Source organism: Bicyclus anynana, chromosome 23 (genome assembly GCF_947172395.1).
Source record: "Bicyclus anynana chromosome 23, ilBicAnyn1.1, whole genome shotgun sequence".
Classification (NCBI taxonomy): Eukaryota; Metazoa; Arthropoda; class Insecta; order Lepidoptera; family Nymphalidae; genus Bicyclus; species Bicyclus anynana.
The window spans coordinates 11,063,704-11,078,852 of NC_069105.1; the positions used below are offsets into that span (position 1 = coordinate 11,063,704).

Genomic DNA, 15,149 nt, shown 5'->3' on the forward strand with positions numbered 1-15,149 from the left:
ATAATTTAATACAAACAATTTAAAAATGTAGGTTTATTTTAATTATATTAAGACAATTAAGACAAGACAGTTAAAGCCGATGAACGTTGGGGTCCCAAAGCGCTGGAATGGTGACCCCGCACTAGTAAGCGCAGTGTTGGTCGACCCCCCACCAGGTGGACTGATGACATCAAGCGAGTCGCAGGGATTCGCTGGATGCAGGTGGCTCAGTATCGTGATGTTTGGAAGGCAAATGCGTGTTTAAGATTTTTTTCTATTAACTTCCTAACCATGATGGTCGCATATTCACTTTGTCCATATGGACGATCCATATGGACAAACTGAATATGCGACCATCTTTACACGTCTATGAGGCACACACTGCGCCCAAAAAAGTGGCAGTTATAAATATACAGTATGATCCGTTTTTTCCCATAAAGCGTCACTAATAGCGCCGCCGCACGCATCACCATCAATCAGGAGCGCGCGAGCCGCAACAATCTTGTTTATAGGAATGTTAACCGTGTTTATTTCTTGGGCTACCGTAATCGATACAGGGTGCTCTGATTTAAATGTATGTATGTATGTTTGTATGTGTATTAGAAAACATTTTAAGCTGCTTTAGTACCTCACTCATCATCATCATCATGTCAGCCGATGGACGTCCACTGCAGGACATATGCCTTTTGTAGGGACTTCCAAAAATCACGATACTGAGCCATTTGCATCCAGCGAATACCTGCGACTCACTTGATGTCGTCAGTCTACCTGGTATGGGGTCGACCAACACTGCGCTTTCTAGTGTGGGTTATTCCAGCAACTTGGGACCCCAACGGCCATCGGCTCTTCGAACTAAGTGCCCCGCCTATTGCCATTTCAACTTCGCGACCAGTTGAGCTATGTTGGTATGGTTGGTTGGTGTACTTTACTCGGTTAGTAAAAATCGAGTCTTGTGTCAGGCTATCAAATCACTTTTAATCTTCATTTGGGTTGTAACGTTGTACTCGTTGACCCAGCGGATAGCATCTGTAGGTATAGATTATGTGGTACTAGATTTGTCGTAGAGTCCTGGGTCATGTTGTGAAATATTGGGAGAGGCATGGAGGCGTAGCAGAGAAAAAACGACTGCGTCGCTTACTAATAATGATCGTTATAAAATCAAACATTACTACTCTATACTACTCTATGCTTGCCGACCCACGCCAGATTAGCATGGTGTCTCTAAGCTCTAAATAGCTTCTGATATATTAATAAAAAACCTTGCCCCGCAAAAGATATTGATTTTTTTAAATTTTAAATGTCAACACCCTGTATCAATAGATGCGGAACGGTATCATGATAAACACGGGGTGTGCCGTGACAAATGGTAACAGAGTGTTTTCATATATTTTTGGAACATCGCCGCAGCGTGGCCTCGGAGTACTAATTGGACACACAATACGTCTTCGCCCAACTTTTTGGGCATTATGTATATTTCTGATATTGTTGTCCTCAACGACTGTTATAGTGACAGTTGTTGTGTTTATAACCATCAACTTGCCCAAAATGTTATGCTTAAATTCTTCTACGCATAACATTTTGGGCAACTTGATTTTGGGCATAATGTATAAATATTGTTGTCTTCAGCGACTATTATAGTGACAGTTGTAGTTTTTATAACCATTAACTCGAGTTTCTAAGCTCAACATTTTGGGCATTTTAATCTGATCTGATGGAGATGGAACTCAGACTAATTATTGTATGGTCTGAGAGATGGAAGTTGGCCACAGGAACTCCTAAGTTAAATAAGATAACCCTATCGAGTTTAGGGTTGTTTGACTCGATGAGTCGCAAAGCTTAGGTGACAATAGCGAATACCTTACAGAAGCTATGTGCCCAGTAGTAGACTCCGTCGGCTAATAATAATGATGATGCAGATGATTGGCAATCCTACTAATATTATAAAAGTTTGTATTGATGTATGTTTGGATGTTTGTTACTCTTTAACGCCGCTAGTACTAAAGCGATTTGGCTGAAATTTGGAATGGAAATAGATTTTACTCTAGATTAACACATATGCTACTTTTTATCCCAAAAAAACCATGGTTTCCCGAGATTTGCGAAAACTGATGATTTTCATGATATGAATGTTTGTTATTCTTTCACGCCTCGACTACTGAATCGAATTAGCTGAAATTTTTGTATTAAGATATATAATAGCCTGGATTAACACATGGGCTACTTTTTATCCCGGAAAAATCAATGGTTCCTGAGGGATTTGTGAAAAACTAAATTCCACGGGGACGAAGTCTTGGGCGTCCGCTAGTATATATAGTATTTATGTGAAATAATTGTTTTTTCTTACAATACGACATGTTAAATTCGGTAGTTTAGTTTTGATCTTGCTGTACTCGGCGAAAGTTATTTTAACATTTACCTATATTATCCAGTAGGTATTTGAGCTAACGCAAAATACATACGCTAGTTATATATTTCAAGCACATAATAATAATTTAAACAGATATATTTCAGACACAAGTTCACTTAAATACTTTATCAACGTAAATACCGTACAAACTATGTATGTTTAATAGTTTATTTGTTTTGCAATATAGCATTAAGATCACAGGTCGAACCACTAAGGCACTTCGCACACTAAAATTGCTGCGACTACGATTAGTCCTTCGCCGTGGTGGCATAAAGCTTAACTCACATGTGTATAAAATACTACCAATGTTTTTCTACTGCCTTTATTAAATATTAGCCGACACCAAGCGGTTTCACTCACATAGTCCTCGTTCGCGTAAGAATACGATAAATGATACTTACAAATAACGTAGTTTCTTGTGGGAAAAGAATTTTCAAAATCAGTTCAGTAGATCCTAAGATTATCCCCAACTTTACCTCTTTATAATTTTAGTAGTAGATAAAGTAATATTACAGCGCCAAAATAATTTAACCATTACCTCTCAGCAACTTTGTCTTATCGACTTTGTGTTCTTCACCCGGTGAATTCTATACCTAATAATGGTAGTATTTTTTTTATTTCGATAATAGATAACTCTGTATAGAAACTTATTACATATGAGTCTCTGTATGGATACGAACTGCCCGCCCATCATTATCTGGCTGGCTGCATTCGCCGTCACAGTAATTGTGTGGGAGTGCTCACAATAAACCATACTTAGTATGGTCGAAATGATCAGTCAAGCCGGCTTGGTTTGCGGTCAGTTGGCCAGAACGCGTCAATCAGAAGCATGAACTTTTGCAGACCTTCAAGACGGGAAAGTAGCGTATCTAGGGCACGTGCTACGACACGAGAGATAGCTTCTATAGCTTCTATAGCTCATCTTAATGAGAAAGGTTGCTGGTAGTAGAGGCGTTGTTCGCAGGAAGAAGTCTTAGCTGAGAAACAGAGAGTGGACCGGGATCGCGAGCGCCGCACAATTATTTCGCCTCGCGAAGTTTAGGGACGAGTTCGAGAAACTGATGCCAACCTTCGCTAGTCGGAGAGGCACCCTAAGAAAAAGAAAGAAAGAAAGAAAGAAAAACATTTCAAAAATTGTGCCACACTTAACCACTTAATACAATAATTGTAGTGCCTAATACTCAAACCGCTTAGTCTAAGCATCAGAACACCACTATGTCATTTGGCACAACCTTGAAAAAGGTTCCAGCTCAGTATTGTGCTGCATGTACCAAGGAAATATTGGACATACAGCGCTGATTTTCAGCTGACATCCTTGAACCAAAAAGAAGAAAGCCATAACGGGCAATGGCATGATATTCACATGGTTGGTTCATATTACCTCGGTTAATCTGCCCGATGCGACCAATGATCGCGGTCATGGTTGCCTAGTGTGTAAGCTGCCTAACGGGGAGCTGTCATATATCCACTGTATGTCTTACAAATTGGTTGAACAAGAGCACAAACCACGGTTCCATTAACTGTGAAACTGTTACATTCACTGCTGTAACACTTATGTTGACATTTGTAGAGTTATTTAATGTACATTCGGACACTCCATTTGAATTAAATATAGCATCGCATTATTTACGACCGCCCGTAGCCCGAGACTTCGTAAGTTAGACAATATTACTACGGATCAAATCACCTGGAAAATTATGAAAATTTTGATATTAAAAATAAATTAAAAAAATTGATCATTTTAGTAATATCAATCGATAAGAATTATTATTAAAGACTGGAATGCCTTAAATATAAACAGAATATATTTTAATGTGATCTTTTTTTAAATTAGCTAAGAACTTATTGTTTTATGCACATGACTATTTCTCAGAATGTTATTAAATAGGTAATTGTTTGTAAAAAACATATCTTAATATATTTATTATATAAGTAAATTTTTATCAATAACTAGCTGACGCTGCGTGGTTCCCGTTCCCTTAAGAATATGTTGATAATATATAGCTTATAGCCTTCCTCGATAAATGGGCTATCTAACACTGAAAGAATTTTTCAAATCGGACCAGTAATTCCTGAGATTAGCGTGTTCAATCAAACAAACTCTTCAGCTTAATAATATTAGTATATAAAAAGAAATTTCGATTTATACAATACGTTAATTTCTCTACATTTAAATATGTATTATTTTCCAAAACATAGCATAGTTCTAAAAACTCTTTTAAAGAATAGAACAATAAATCATACTGTACAATAAGTTCATTAATATTATGACCACAGTATAAAAATGTTTATACAGCATATCAAATCGATTGCCGATCATTTTTGTGTGCTAGAAAAATATGAAAAATCATATCCGATGACAAGTGAGCCAAAAATAATGCTCTGACAGCGTATACCGAGAGATCATTTTTCATCTCGCCACAGCTTTCGTAGAGCAATTTTAACAACACGACTACGACACGACATCGGTACAATAACATCAAATCAAAATAATGAAACGTCGATTTATGTTAGGTAAGAAATAAAATTATATGAAACCCTCAAATAAGCATATCTTTGTAGCACAAATTAGCATTTGCTTATGGTAAACATATTTTTCCTGTATGAAAAGTAGTTTGTATGTTAATCCGGAGTAAAATCTATTTTCATTCCAAATTTCAGCCATATCACTTCAGTAGCGTTAAAAAATAACAAACATCCAAATAAACATACATCCATACAAACTTTCGCGTTTATAATATTAGTAGGATTGTGGAACATACTAAATTAAAGCACAAGCATTATATTCGAGAAAACACTCGCCTGGTCATGGATAGGAATGATAAAACTATTGAGGTGTAAGTTTGCTTCTATTTCGGCTGTAACAATAATTATATCTCATACTAGCCGACGCCACACTGTTTCACCCGAGTAGTTCTTGTTTTCGTAAGAACACTATAATAAAATGTTGCCTGCGATACTCACAAATACGGCTAACGTGGCTTTCTAGCCTTAAAAGAACTTTCAAAATCGGTTGAGTAGATCCAAAGATTAACAGTACCACAAACTTTACCTCGTTATAATATTAGTAGATTTTCCAGTCTCATACTTTTGTAAATGGTTGCCAAGAACCATTTTTTAGAAAAAAGGGAGCATACCGCAGTATCGCCAATATTTTTATTGCTTTTGCCTGACAACCGTAAGCGACATCGTATCGTAAAGTGTAAATACAAAAGACGGTATAATACACTATTTCCCGATCACAAACTTGTACAAGCTGTGGTTCAAATGAAATAGATTAATTTCACTCAAACTTTGTGCTGGAAATAAATACCTAGTAGCCTTGTTAATGTGATTTACGCCCGCCATTATTGCTCATAAGCACAACAAATAGTTTCCTTAACGCTGAATTTAGAATGCGTTCAATAATTTGTAGCCTGGAATTGTTATTTATTATGATTAAGCAATAGACTATTACAACATCTAACTGAACTTAAATAATATTATATAATTCTGCAAATATTCTTCCTTTTACTTTTTGTATAATCCCAACTTTTAAGTCAATCTAGGTATTGTACGGATGACCTACAGATCTGACTTGGTCACTTAGTCTGGGCCTCTTAAGAAAGCTCAGAATCACTTTTCGTGCGATGGAGCGAGATATACTTTAAGTTTATCTGCAATCAGAAGAACCAAAGTTACCGATAGCTTAGTGAGCAGCGAAGTTAAATTCGCAATGGGCAGGGCACATAGTTCTAAGAGCCGATAGACGTTGGGGTCTCAAGATGCTATTTTACCCGCGTAGTTCTACAAAACCTTAATATTTAGATATCTTGGACTAGCGCCGCGTGGTTTCACCCGCTTGTTTCTCGTCCCCGTAGGAATACGGGAATAATATATAGCCTATAACCTTCCTCGATAAATAGGCTACTTACACTTACATATAATCTTACACTAAAAGAATTGTTCAAATCGGACCAATAGTTCTTGAGATTAGCGCGTTCAATCAAACAAACAAACAAACAAACAAATCTTCAGCTTTATATATTAGTATAGACTTGTTATATCTACTGTGGTATAGATTTTTCGCTGAGATAGGACGTGGGGATAAATGTATTCCGGTAATACCCGAATTCCACAAATATAAACAAAAAAATAACTACTAAATACTTTCAAAAATAAAAGACACTAAGAACGGTGTATAAAATGACAAAACGCCACAACCAAATAACCGTCTAATTCCTTTAATTATAAAACAAAAGAGGTTTCATTATTAATTAACCAAAACCAGTTATTTATGGCAAGATGTTAGTTTTGTCTATGACGGGAATAGAATGGGCCACCCATAGAGCATTTAACAATGTCCAGAGCTATAAAGGGAATTGCTCTTTGTGTATTTATAGTTCTAATTAGTAATAAACTTTGTGAATGACAAACATACACGATTATTAATTCTTGTATCGAAGTGTTGTTTTGTTTACGTAGATATAGCAGTACAGGGGGTAATTGCGTAATGCAGTTGCATTCCTTACCTAACCTAACCAAACCTAACTTTTAATGGTCAATTTAGAATTTGTGGCTTCATCATCATCATCATTATCAGTCGATGGACGTCCACTGTTGGATCTAGGCCTCCTGCGAGACGTGATAGTGCAGGGTTTCTCAAAGTCCTCTTAAAATTTCAAAGTGACAGCAAACCCCTTACGTACTAACAACCCTAAAAGAAAATAAAATATTTGACTATTAAGAAAATAAGGTTTTTATTTGAATAAAATGTAACACATAGAGTACCAAAAGAAATTTCTTTGTAATATTAATGTGATGGGTGTGCTTGTTTCTTGTCGCAAATGGATTCAATGTTGGAAGTAATTTTGGACAATTTTAACCTTAATTCTGACTCGGTATCAGTTATCAAGCCATCATTGCGTAAATCTTGGCGCGAACCCCCTGGCGTCAAATGGCGAACCCCTAGGGGTTCGCGTAACCCTAGCCTAGTGTATGACCTCTGCCTTCGATTCACAGGGCGTTGGTTTGAAACCATACCTGAGAATTTTCTCCATTCTCTTCGTATCTGGTGTTGAGGACTATTAGCCTACCCCTATCATCCTGAGAGTTGAAAATTACCAATCGACTAACAAAACTTCTGATTTCGAAAACGTCAAGATTCCTCTTAAAAAGAAATTAAACTCGATCCGGGAAGAGAACTTATGGCCTCATGGCTACAGGCTATCCACTGCACCAGTAAGGCTATTGTGTTATACAGAGAGTGTTGAGTATTACAATGCAATAAGGCGTTTAATTAGACAGCATGATTTGCAGATTGTGTACAGTAGCGTGCTTGTAAAAACATTGTTAATAGGTTAAGTTTGAAAGTTGACGGAATAATGGAAGTCAACGATCTACGAAACGCTTTGTTCCTTTTTACTTTAATGTGTTAAAACTCTTTACAATAGATAGAATTAGACTAAAAGTTTACAGTTAGGTATATTCTACTGTAATTTAGAAAACTATTGGATAGAAGCAGGCGTTACTTTGCGGAAGTTCATCATGATTATATAATGATTTATTTATTTAATGATTTATTTATTTAATGATTTATTTATTAATATTATAATTTACTCTACAACTTTGCAATTGCACGTTGTAGAGTCAACATCTCCTGAGGATGCTCCGGTTTCGGGGTGAAACGTACGTAGAGAGTATTTTATTTATTTATTTATTTATTTATTTATATACATGACATGTGCCCAGAGAAACATTACAGTTTCCCAATTCGTTTCTCGAGCAATCAGGAATAATAATTACGACAATAAATCTTAAATTACAAAATGAATATTAAGCAAACAAAATAAATTAAAAATAATAAATTCAAAATCATACAAATTAAAAATTAAAAATAATAAATTCAAATTCAATCAAATTGAAAATTAAGAATAAATTAATATAAACCAATTCAAATACATTAAAATTAAACAATTCAAATAAATTAATAATAAAAGTCAACAATTAAAATACACAAAACAAAAAAAAATAATAATAATAATAATAACAATCAAAATTAACTATTCAAATAACAAAATTAAAAATGACACATACATAAAAACTATTCTAATAACAATTTAATTTTATTTACAATCTGATAGACAGGAGTGTAAAAAATGTCAATCTCTAAATTTTTACTAGTGAGATCATTGAGCAGGCGCAGCGCTTGAGCCAGCGGCGCATGCTGACTTACTTTAGTTCTGCCACACGGCACCGCAAATAACTGGCGACGTCGGCAACTTATATACTTGTCAGGAACATGCAAGTCTATCGACCCTAATATGACAGGATTACTTTTTTCGCCTCTAATTAAACGTATTATGTACTGTAGCAGTGCTACTTTACGTCTTATCTCAAGTTTATTGTACCCTGTCATACCCAGAAGAAAGACGCTTGGATAAATAGTAGGATAACCCACTGAGTACCCATATTGTTTCCTATAAAGCCAACGGACGAACTTTTTTTGAATCTTCTCTATCATATCTATGTATTTGTACTCAAACGGACTCCAAATGATGGCATTACATTCGAGTTTACTTCGCACATACGCATTATACAGCGTCTTTATTATAGCAATTGAGTTAAAATGCTGTGATTGTCGGAGTACAAACCCAAGAGTTTTATAGGCTTTACCACAAATATCCTGTATGTGACTGCGAAATGATAAGTCTTCAGACATACTTGTCCCTAGATCCCTAATTGCAGTCACACGCAAAATATTTGTGTCACCTAACTTGTAATTTCCAACAATCGGTGCTACCTTTCGACTAAACGTAATTACTGCGCATTTATCAATATTAAAATATAATTTATTTTGATTACACCATTGCAACACATTGTCTATGTCATCCTGGAGAAATTGAACATCTGAAGCGCGTTCCACCTTAAGAAAGACTTTTAAATCATCTGCAAACAGTAGACACCTAGCGCGGGTTATAACATTCGGCAGATCGTTGATCAAAATTAAAAATTCCAACGGGCCTAGGTTACTTCCTTGACTCACACCAGAATGAGTGAAATATGGTTCCGAACAATGTCCCTCATACTGTACGTACTGTCTCCGATTTCTCAAGTAGCTGGAAAAGAACTTAAGTAATGACGGTGTAAATCCAACCGATGCAAACTTACTAAGAAGCACGTCATTATCAACTGCATCAAACGCTTTTTGGAAATCAAAGTAAGTTGCATCAACCTGCGAACTACCATCCACTGCTCCAGTCACATAAGTCCAGAAAGACAATAAATTAGTACAAGTTGAGCGACCTGCACGGAACCCATGTTGTGCATCAGCAAGTTGATACTCAAACTGCCTCCTAATTCGACTCTCCAATATCGATTCAAATAACTTTCCGAATACTGACAGTACTGCAACAGGTCTAAAGTTATTGACTTCGACACTGTTGGTTTTTTTGGGAACAGGCACTACTCTAGATGTTTTCCAAACGTCTGGATAGAAAGAATTTCCAAAACAGACATCGAAAATGTAATGCAATGGGAACAACAATGCACTTCTACAATCCCTTACTAGATATGGCGGAATGGCATCCGGGCCAGCAGAAAATTTCGGCTTTAATTTATTTAACGCCAATCTTACATCACTAATACTAATAAAATCTATGTGTATACGTTCACTACCCCCACCACTTGCCTTTACTGCCTCTTCTACGCACAGGCGTGGAGGTGTCTGCGCATATACAGATTTAAAATATTTCGCAAACAGTTCTGCACACTGTTCCTGTGACACTAATTCTCCCTCATGTATAATTTTATGGTTACGTCTCCTCGCACGTTTCGATGCCATATAGTTCCAAAACATATTTGGCTGACTTTTTATGTTCCGCTCCATGTTACACCTATATATTTCAAAATCTTCCCTAATATTCGATTTGACTAAAGATCGATAATCAGCAAACAATCGCCGATAGTACAAATCTTTAGTGGCTTTCAGTAACTTGTGATATTGTGCCTTTAACTTTATGTTTCGCTTAGTGTTGGAAGAATACCAATCAGCATATATATACCTCGATTCCCCATAGCGACACTGTTTGAAAGGTACACAATCAACAAAACAGGATTCAAGAATTAAATAAAACATTTCAATTGCTCTTTGAGGCTCCAAAATGTCATACAAAGGTGACCAATCAACATTACCCAAGCGCTCATAGAGTAACTCAAAATTCGCTCTTTTAAAATTCCATTCCGTTTTCAAGCTCGATGGAAAATCATTATTAAGATTATAATCCGGTGCGCAGTCAAAACTAATCTCAAGCGGAGGATGGTATGCATCGGGTGGAAGTAGTGACTCCTCAGCCCTTTGCACTAGCACCTGGCTCAATGATCCACCAATAAGTACAAGATCCAAAAGTTGACCGCTGTCATTATATATGTTATTAACTTGTTCAAGTTTACAAAAAGTTATTACAAATTCAAATTGAGACTTAGCATTAAAGGAAGAAGAGTTAAAATTAAAATCACCACATATTAATATGTTTTTCTCGCTATAATGGGAGCAAATTTTTTCTATACACTCAAAAACCATTAAGTAATTCCCATCAGTAGATTTTGGAGGTATATAAGTAACTATCAATACACTTATTAATGTCTTTCCGCAATAAAGACCGCCACAAACCACCTCACTGTTCAAGGAATCATCCCACGGCATACTCATTGGTTGAAGTGTATACTTTGACCGTGCTATTATAGCTACCCCGCCACCTCGCCGATTGTCTCTCCTATCACACCGGAGCATGGTAAATCCACTAGGAATTACTTCTGAGTCTAACATGCTCTCGGTGAGCCAAGTTTCACTAATAAGATGAACGTCCATTGGTGAACTAACAATCGCTGAACAAAAATCCTCAAGTTTAGTACGTAGACCTCTTACATTTTGATAATTAATCGAGATTTTCGGAGACCTACGCCTTTGACTTTGAAAAGGGCCGGTCGGCCTCACTAATATCTCTGCTGTCACGCCTACGAAACCACTCGTTGAACTCTGTATTCGGCGGCCAATTTTCAGCTGTCATGAAAAATTTAAATAAACTTTCCGGCACATTGACTACAAACGAGGCATAATTCGTGTGTTTCAACTGCAGTTTTTGTACAGTATAAGGTGCCCCAGTAGAACATTTCCTCGCCATATAAGACTGCACTTGCTCTGCAGTAACATCATGCCTCAATGACCACAAGTGGATTTGTTTACTTTTTTCAACCGCAACCAACTCGGCGTCCACTTGCCCCGCGCCTCTAATCGGCGTTTTACGTTGCCTACCTGTAACAATGCGCCACTGGTGAGAGTCCGACGCCTTACCATCTAGCGCCTCGGCGACCGGCACGTCAGCGGACACTGTCACCGTAGGTGAATTCATCGAGTTCCTCTCTTCGTTCGAAATGGCATCCACAGGTGGCGCCACCGGTAATTCACTCTGCTGCGATATCGGCTGGGCTTGTTCTCGCGGCGCCTCGGTGGTGTTCGCGAGCGCTCGTCGCCGCCTCATCGGTAATGCTCGGGTCGGCTCGGGTCGAATCTTCGGTTGCTCCCGCTGCGTCGTCGGAGTTCGCGAGCCGATTGCAGTACTCACGGTCGATGTTGCGGCTTGCTGTCTCTGTCCTCCAGTTTTATCAGCTGGCTGGCTGGCGAAATTTTTCTGCCTACCTTGCTTCTCGGCAGCTGTATGCTTCTCATTTTGCTCATCTATTTTTGCCTCTAGTGAACGAACTATTTCCAACAGTGAATTAATTTTTAGTTCTAATGGTAGAACAATAGTTTGTAAGCCTTTTAACACTTCCGCAGCAACTAATTTCTCCATTATTAACAGTTATAACAAAAAGAAACAACGGAACAACATAAACACGTCCGGCACGTCTCACCCCAAATCAAATATTTTGTCGGACCTGGGTGACGTTGTCGCATGGGTTCGTCGACTTTTCGCGGATGATAGCAAAATAAATAAATCATTATATAATTTAGAAAACTGTTCTAGTAATAGTGGTATAGTATAATCAGTTTTTGCGATCGTGATTAAACGATGGACAAGTGGATGGTTCAGACTATTCATTTGCAGTATTAACAGATTTTATGGGAATATTTTTGCTATCATCATCATCACGCAGCAGTAGCAGCACGATCCTGCCCCTGTAGCCAAGTTACACGCCGATTCTCTTTCTACGATCGCAAACGCTTCGAAAACTAGAAAAATGTATGGGAATGACAGATCTTGATCACGTTACCTGTCGATAGCTAATGTCATTCCCATAAAAAATAGAAAAACCTAATGCGCAATGTTGGTTGACCTCCCACCAGGTGGACTGACGACATCAAGCGAGGCGCAGGGATTCGCTGGATGCAGGTGGCTCAGTATCGTGATGTTTGGAAGTCCCTACAAAAGGTCTATGTCCTCCAGTGGACGTCCATCGGCTGATATGATGATGATAAATATATACTTAAACAATACACATCACTATCTAGCCCCAAAGTAAGCATACAGAGTAGCTTGTGTTATGGGTGCTAGCTAGGTGCTAGTTGATATTATAATATTAATATACAATTATATACTACATATAAATACTTATATAATGTATAAATACACACAGACACTGGAAACCACTCATGCTCATACACACAAATATTTTCCAGTTGTGGGAATCGAACCCACGGCCGTGGATGCAGAAAGCAGGGACACTACCTACTGCGCCACGCGGCCGTCATTGATGATGATATTCAATGATTCACATTGTTAAAACTTCGTACATCGCTATAAGCAATAAGACCGCCTTTGCACATACGTGTCTACTATGTTTTCTTTTGTTTTCTTTGTTATTGTTTTTGTTTTGTGCAATAAAGTATAAATAAATAAATAAATAAAGAATACATCGCGTAAGGCAAGTGACTACCTCAATATTTGCAAATTTGTTTTCCGTACTAACAATCGTTATAAGAACGTGACTTGACAAAACTTTTATGAACCGACTCCTAAAGGTAATTTCATTACAGACGATTTAACCCTTTTGTGTTGTTTGATTAATGTTGCCACAAAAAAATAATTCTGTTGGTTTTTGTTTTTTTTTTTAAACTGTAAGTAGGTACGTGATTAAAGTATTATTGTTATGTCTGAGAAGTCCATTTCTCATTGGATTTCGAGGTGAGATGATAGTCCAAGCGCGTTTATGTGTATACTAGCTTTGATAATTACGCAAGCAAAGAAAGCTATCAGCGACAAACAGAGTTTTTAGCCGCTTACAAATAAGAAATTGAAGCTTCGTTGTTTTAAAAACGTTGCTTCAGTTATACACAACTGTCTACTGACAAACGCTGGCCAATAGGTAAACATGGTCATCTGGTCATCATCATCATCATCATCATCATCATCATCATCATCATCATCATCATCATTACCAACCTATAGACATCCACAGGTCTCTTGCATGGAATTCCAAATATTGAAAAAAAAATATAGGTCCTACTAGTACTGAAATTTAATTAAAATTTGTGTTGTACTTAATTTCATCATCATCATCCTCATTATCAGCCGATAGACGTCCACTGCTGGACATAGGCCTCTTGCATGGATTTCCAAACAAAACGGTCTCGAGCCGCCAGCGTCCAGCGGCTCCCTGCAACCCTCTTGATGTCTTCAGTCCACCTAGTGGGGGGTCGACCAACACTGCGCTTTCCAGCACCTTGGGACCCCAACGTCCATCGGCTCTTCGAACTATGTGGCAAGGCACTTAATTTAAAATAACTTATTACATGTAAGTAAGTATTTTAAAGCAGACGTACATGATTGTTTTTCACCAAATTTCCTCTATGTCTTTCTTTATTATTCTCTCCCAATTCCTTTTAAAATAGATCGTGCCGTAGATAACACAAAGTTGTTGAATCAAATGACGCATCAACAACAATCATTCCCTAACTGTACTATCCAACAACACAACAACATTGTTGTACTTGTAAAATACAACAATTAATGAGGCGCCAACAGCACCCACTCGCTGTAAATCACACACAACAAGCGCCGTACAATAATAATTTTGCACGCATTTTATTATAACAGTAACAATAAAGACGTGTTTGGACGTTTTTAAACCACAAATTTGTCCCGCTCAAAACAAAACATCGCTTTGAAGTCTGAACTTCTTTTGATATTCTGCTTTTTTTAAAATATTTTTTATACCGTCCGATCAGATGTCGTGAGTGTTAAAATTTTCAATGCAATATGTTCGTAAGTAATTAATAATTAACTGACTATATTTTAAATTTACATAACTAAAGTCATATTTTCTCTTACTACAATGATCTAGTTTTGGTAATATTATCAACAATAACATAGCTTTAAGTAAGTTAACCCTAAATTTAATTTTTAAGACACACAGACAAACGGACAAAAATATAAAAGAAGTGTTTTAGTGAAGCTGTGCTATGTATATTTCTATAAACTAAAAGGAATTAATAATTGAAAGTATTAGACATTTCCATATATAATTATAAACTTAACCCTTCTACAACTAAGCGAAAAGCCTATAGGTACAATGCCTAATAGGATAGCCTATAGGATCAAATGACCGAACATTATTAATTAAATAAGCAGTTAAATAAGCATTCACGCATTAAAAAATACTTTTAATTGCAACCACTTAAATGCTTTTAAAAATTAAAATTTTAGGTAAACAATAAATAAGATACCTACTGAATATTTCGATTATGAATAAAAGATGGCACGAAACAACAAACGATTTTATTTTT

General features: G+C 36.9%; 1 protein-coding gene across 4 annotated transcripts in view; it reads left to right on the plus strand.

Moving 5' to 3' along the window:
- LOC112051487 (transcription factor Sox-5) overlaps positions 1-15,149 on the plus strand; it is a 374,453-nt gene that overhangs the window by 161,931 nt on the left and 197,373 nt on the right. The gene's annotated exons all lie outside the window — the stretch shown is intronic.